The sequence below is a fragment of the Hippopotamus amphibius genome, chromosome 7 (assembly GCF_030028045.1).
Source record: "Hippopotamus amphibius kiboko isolate mHipAmp2 chromosome 7, mHipAmp2.hap2, whole genome shotgun sequence".
NCBI lineage: Eukaryota > Metazoa > Chordata > Mammalia > Artiodactyla > Hippopotamidae > Hippopotamus > Hippopotamus amphibius.
Genome location: NC_080192.1, coordinates 96,637,155 through 96,643,166, shown reverse-complemented (window position 1 = coordinate 96,643,166; position 6,012 = coordinate 96,637,155). Strand labels below are relative to the sequence as shown.

At 36.6% G+C, this 6,012-nt stretch overlaps 1 pseudogene; it reads right to left on the bottom strand.

Annotated features, from left to right (window-relative positions):
• Nucleotides 1–4,624: 4,624 nt before the first annotated feature.
• On the bottom strand, nucleotides 4,625–5,255 carry LOC130857054 (hypoxanthine-guanine phosphoribosyltransferase-like; annotated as a pseudogene).
• Nucleotides 5,256–6,012: the final 757 nt, after the last annotated feature.

Here is a 6,012-nt window from a genome sequence, read left to right as displayed (position 1 = left end):
CCTTGCCAGTGAGACGCAACCTTTCTAGAAGGAAATATAGAATGAATGCAGAGCTTAGAGAATGTTCATGACCTAGTAGCTTAGGGGTGTGTGTGTGTGTGTACACGTACTCTCTTCTAGGAATATGTATTATTATATACTAGGAATACTTTATATATACACGTGCTACACACACACACACACTCTGTCTCTTCCAGGATATTTTATATATACACACCATATACTACATATATATTGATGGAATACATTGCAGCAGTTTAAAAACATACTTGCAACGGATATTTGTTGATATGGATTAACTTTAAAAATAAAAAATCAGAAGTAAAAATAAATAGGAATGAACCTAATTTAGTAAAGTGTGTGTGTGTGTGTGTAAATATGTGGAGAGCAGAGAGGGGGAGGAGATGGCACAAGCACTGTGGCTTCAAAAAATGACTAGAAGGAGAATCTAAAATGTTAAAAATAATTTCTAGATAGTAGATTGTGGGTGATTTTAAAATGTTAAAACGTTTGTGTATTTTCCAGCTTTCTTTCAAATAAGATGTATTTTTTTTAAAAAACCTTTTTAGGTATAATACATATACAGAAAAGGGCACAAACTGATGATACAGGTATAACCAGAACCCAAATTAAGAAACAGAACCTTACCAACACCTCGAGAAGCTCTCCCTTCCTATTCCCTTACAGCCACTAACCTTCCACTTCTGACTGATCTTTCCTGACTCCTATTGCATAGAATACTTTTGCCTATTTTTATTCTTTATATAAAAGTAATCATACAGTAAGTGATTTTTTAAAAAAACTAGCTCTTTGCCCTCAAAATTATTATGAAATTCCTTTATATTGTGATTCTTTTTCCTTGCCGTGTGACCATACCACCATAAGTTTATCCATTCTACTGCTGATGAGCATCTGTATATTTTCTAGTTTGGAGCTATTATTTATCTATTTTTAAAAATAAATTTATTTAATTTTGGCTGTGTTGGGTCTTCGTTGCTGCACATGGGCTTTCTCTAGTTGCGGTGAATGGGGGCTACTCTTCATTGTGGTGCGCATTCTCTTCGTTGTGGTGCACATTCTCCTCATTGCGGTGGTTTCTCTTGTTGCGGATCACAGGCTCTAGGTGCGCAGGCTTCAGTAGTTGTGGCACGTGGGCTCAATAGTTGTGGCTCGTGGGCTCTAAAGCCCAGGCTCAATAGTTGTGGTGCACGGGCTTGGTTGCTCCTTGACATGTGGAATCTTCCTGGAGCACAGATCGAACCCGTGTCCCCCGCATTGGCAGGTGGATTTTTTTTTTTTAAGCTCTTTATTGGAATGTAATTGCTTTACACTCTTGTACCACTTTTTGAGGTACACCAAAGTGGCTCAGCTGTATTTATACATATATCCCCATGTCCCCTCCCTCCGACGACTCCCTCACACCCTCCCTATCCTGGCCCTCTCTAAGTCATCACCCATCATCGAGTTGATCTCCCTTTGCTATACAGCAACTTCCCACTCGCTATCTATTTTACATTTGGTAGTATATATATGACTATGCTACTCTCTCACTTCCTACTAACTTCCACTTCGCCCCCCACCCCAACCCCATGTCCTCAAGTCCATTCTCTACATCTTGGCAGGCGGTTTCTTAACCACTGTGCCACTTAGGAAGTCCTGGAGCTATTATTAACAGTGCTGCTTTTAGTGAAAATATGCCTTTTGGTGAACACACACATAATTTTTGTTGAACTTATTCCTAGGAATGAAATTGTTGGCTTATGAGGTATGACCCAGCTTTAACAGATACTGCTGACAGTTTTCCAGAGTGGCTGTACCAATTTCAACTGCCTCCAGTAATGTACGAGCATTTCTGTTGCTCCAAATCCATCACCAACACTTGTCATTTTCCATGCTTTCCTTTTAGCCATTCTGATGGGTTTGTGGTGAACACTACTATTTTTACAATATAAAGGAAAACCACATATATTTATATAAATGTCAAGAGGAAGGTATGGGAGGAAAGAGTTACATGGGTAGAATTTCAAAATAATTTAACAAATGTTAATTGCATTCCTACTACTTTTGGGGCATTGTCCTAGGCTAAATAGGGATATAGTCCCTCCCCATCAAGAAGATCAGCCAAGTAAGGGACATAACGAATAAGTACACTACAGTTTAGTAAAGGAGCATAGATGAGGAAGCAATTAATCCTGGGATGTCAGGAAAAAGCTGGCTAACTTCTGCTTCTCTTCAAGGTGGAGCTCAGGCCTCAGCATCTCTAAAAAGGCTTGTAGGACCTCCCTGAAGCTGGTTTAAGTGCCCTCCTCTGTGTTTCTCAAAGCATCTTCCTCTGTGTTACTTTGGTCTCAGTGCCAGTCACACTGTACTATAGTCTATTTATGTCTGTTCCTCTTGCTAGTTCACAAGCTCTTTGAGGTCAGGGATGGGCTTTCATCTTTATATCCTGAACACTGCACAATGCCTGACCTAGAATAGGAACTACATAACCGTTGAATGAGTAAAGGGAATAAAAAGTCTAAAGACCTTTTCCCCCATCTTCCCTTTTCTAATTCAAAGACTTAGCCAGCCTTCATATAAGGTTCACTCTGTAGAATGGAAAATTAAGACACAGTGAATTATAGCAACCAAAACAACTTTAAACTTAGCAACAAAGAATCAGTTTTCATCTATTAAATCAACCAAGATTTTTATAAAGAGCACAGTGGAACAGGAAGCCTCATGTTCTGCTGATTGGATTGTAATTTGAACAGTCTCACTGAGGAAAGCAATGAATAATATGTACAAATTGCCTTAAAAATATTCCTGCCTTTAACACACTAATCCAAATGTTAAGCTCTATTTTGTGGAAATAATCATAAAAACAAAGTTTTATACTCCAAGATATTGCTTCTAACATTATTGTTATTAGTTAAAAAAAGAAAAAAGTTGAGGGAGCATTTGAAGTGCCCAACCACAGGACCTAGTTAAGCAGATTACGATATTCATGATGAGTCGTTGGGCTGTAGTAGAAAGGATGCCTTTGGAAGCAGAGAGAGTAGTGTTCAAATCCCCTCAAATTCCCACTTTACCGCCTAAGAGCTTTGTGGTTGCTGTCAGACCTTTGTTTAGTAAAGTGAGACGTGCTAATTTACTGTTATGGATGATGTAAAAATTATATAATTAAATAAGGCTTTCTATAAGTGATAGCTATCATTGACACATCTATTAAAATGATATTTGTGAAGAAGAAATACCTACAATGGAGTGAAATCATGCTAGCATTTAATTTTCTGAATTCAAGTGTACTTGTGAGGCACTACCTCTATTGCCTTCCTTGTAAAGGGAGTGGATGCAGTTAACCATAAAACAGTCCATGAGTGTTAATTAAATTTGTCAAAAGCCTGAGTGAATTTTTTTTAAAGACTTTTTCCCCTAGCATTGAAAAAAAGGATGTAACACATCTTGTTTAGACTGCAATTATTTCATCAAAATTCTGGAGGAAAAATGGATAGAATTATGGGTATTTTTCCTTTCAATTGTATTTATTATTCAAATTTCCTACAATAAGCATGTATTTCATAGTTTGAAATAAATCTTATTAAAAATAGAGGAAGAGGTAATGATGGTACAAAAATAGAGTAGAGTTTTGAGAGGAAAAATTGGTGGTTTGGAAAGAATCCTGCAATTATTGATGTCACAAGTGGTCCAAAGAGCTCAAAAAACTTTCCAAATATTACTTTGTTAGTTGATTCTCACAACATTTATAAAAAACAATCACATTGGTGAACTACTGAGGAACAGAGAAGGGAATCTACTTTTGTGGAATCAAGAGACTAGTATAATTTGGATTTTCCGTATTCTAAACCTATTACTTAGGATCTAAAGAGAGAAGTATGGAATCTTTCTCAAAATCATGGGAATCATTCCCAGCAAGATGAATAAATAACCCTATAAAGTTAAACTGTTTACTTCTTTTTTTCTCTTTTTTAATGAGACAGCCTTTATTTTAGGGATTTTTTACATTGAAGCATTCAAAAAGTGGTAGGTTTTTGGAACTTATTGATCTGTATTTAAAAGGAATTGTTGACAAAGATTCACCAGAAATCATCTGAACAAGTAAATACAGTTAATACTACTGACACCTACTAAAATAATTTCAGGACATACAGTTTATCCAACATAACAAAACGTCTAAGTGCTGTAACTGATATGAAACTGACTGCTTCTTACTTTTCTGAACACACAGTAGTATAATTAACAATATTCAATCCCTTCTGTTCTTTCCTGAATATATAAAAATTAAAATACCAATTAAAAAACCAATACATTCTTCTTTTTAAAAGTTTCTTACAGATACAATTTCAAAATTTTCATTCAGTGGTGTGATTTAAGAGGTTTTTCATTCACGAGTCAAACAACAATCCACTCAAAGGGAACTGATAGGCCATAGGCTCATAGTACAAATAAAAAGTTTGGGAATGCAGCAACTGACATTTATAAAATACAAAACAGATAAAATCCTTAGAAGATACATGCAATAAGCTTTACTAGGCAGCTGGTCACAGAGCTAGAACATTTGATAATTTTATTGGTGATTTCAATGGGATTCCAGATGTTTCTAAACTCAATTTGAACTCTCATCTTAGGCTTTGTATTTTGCTTTTCCAGTTTCACTAATGACACAAACATGATTCAAATCCCTGAAGTATTCATTATAGTCAAAGGCATATCTTTCAACAAGCTTGTCTGGAATTTCAAATCCAACAAAGTCTGGTCTGTATCTAACACTTCGAGGGATCCTTTTCACCAGCAAGCCTGCAACCTTGACCATCTTCGGTTTATGTTGCTTGACCAAGGAAAGCAAAGTTCGCATTGTTTTGCCAGTGTCAATTATATCATCAACAATCAAGACATTCTTTCCAGTTAAATTTGAGAGATCATCTCCACCAATTACTTTTATGTCGCCTATTGACTGGTCATTACAGTAGCTCTTCAGTCTGATAAAATCTAGTCATAGGAATGGCTCCATCACCATCCAGCAGGTCAGCAAAGAATTTATAGCCCTCCTTGGGCACACAGAGGGCCACAGTGTGTTGGCCTCCCATCGCCTTCATCACATCTCGAGCAAGCCATTTGGTCCTGGCTATAGTTAGTCCATGAGGAATAAACACCTTTTCCAAATCCTCAGCATAATGATTAGGTACACAAAATAAATCTGGGTCATAACCTGGTTCATCATCACTAATCACGGCACTGGGGCTGCGGGTTGCCATAACAGAGCTGACTGGCCGCACTGGCTGAGGGCAGTCTGGGCTAAACTGTTTACTTTTTATATCAACCTTGATGGTCAGAGTAATAGCTACTTCTCCAATAATTGTTTAATGTATTTCACTGGGATTTAATTACATCTATGGTTTAGTTTCCTAAATATTTTCACAAAAATTTTGAGCCTCGTGCAACGACGTGTTTCTCTTTGACCATAGACAAAGTTGTTTGTTAATAACATATTATCCTATGTGATAAGAAACTGATTCTGGGAGTTATTAAATAACTTAAAATTACCCCTTACCATAATAACGGTACAAATTCTTTCCACTTGATACTAATAAAGAGTTTAGAAACAATATTTTAAAGTGAACATGTTAATCAATTTATTGCCTTAAAATGAACTGTGAGAATTCCCTGGTGGTCGAGTGGTTAGGACTCTGTGCTCTCACTGAGGAGGGCCCAGGTTCAATTCCTGATCAGGGAACTAAGATCCCACAAGCCACGTCACACAGCCAAACAAAAACTGTGAGACATTTATAAGAATTTAGATAAATTTAAAGATAGGTTATATATGGGCACAATATCTTTAGATATGATTCCACATCAGCATCCACATTTAAAAAATCTTATTGTATACAATTCAATGTCAAAAAAGCCAACTAACCCAATCAAAAAATGGTCAGAAGACCTTACTAGACATTTCTCAAAAGAAGACATACAGGTGGCCCACAGGCACATGAAAAAGGTGTTCAACATCACTAA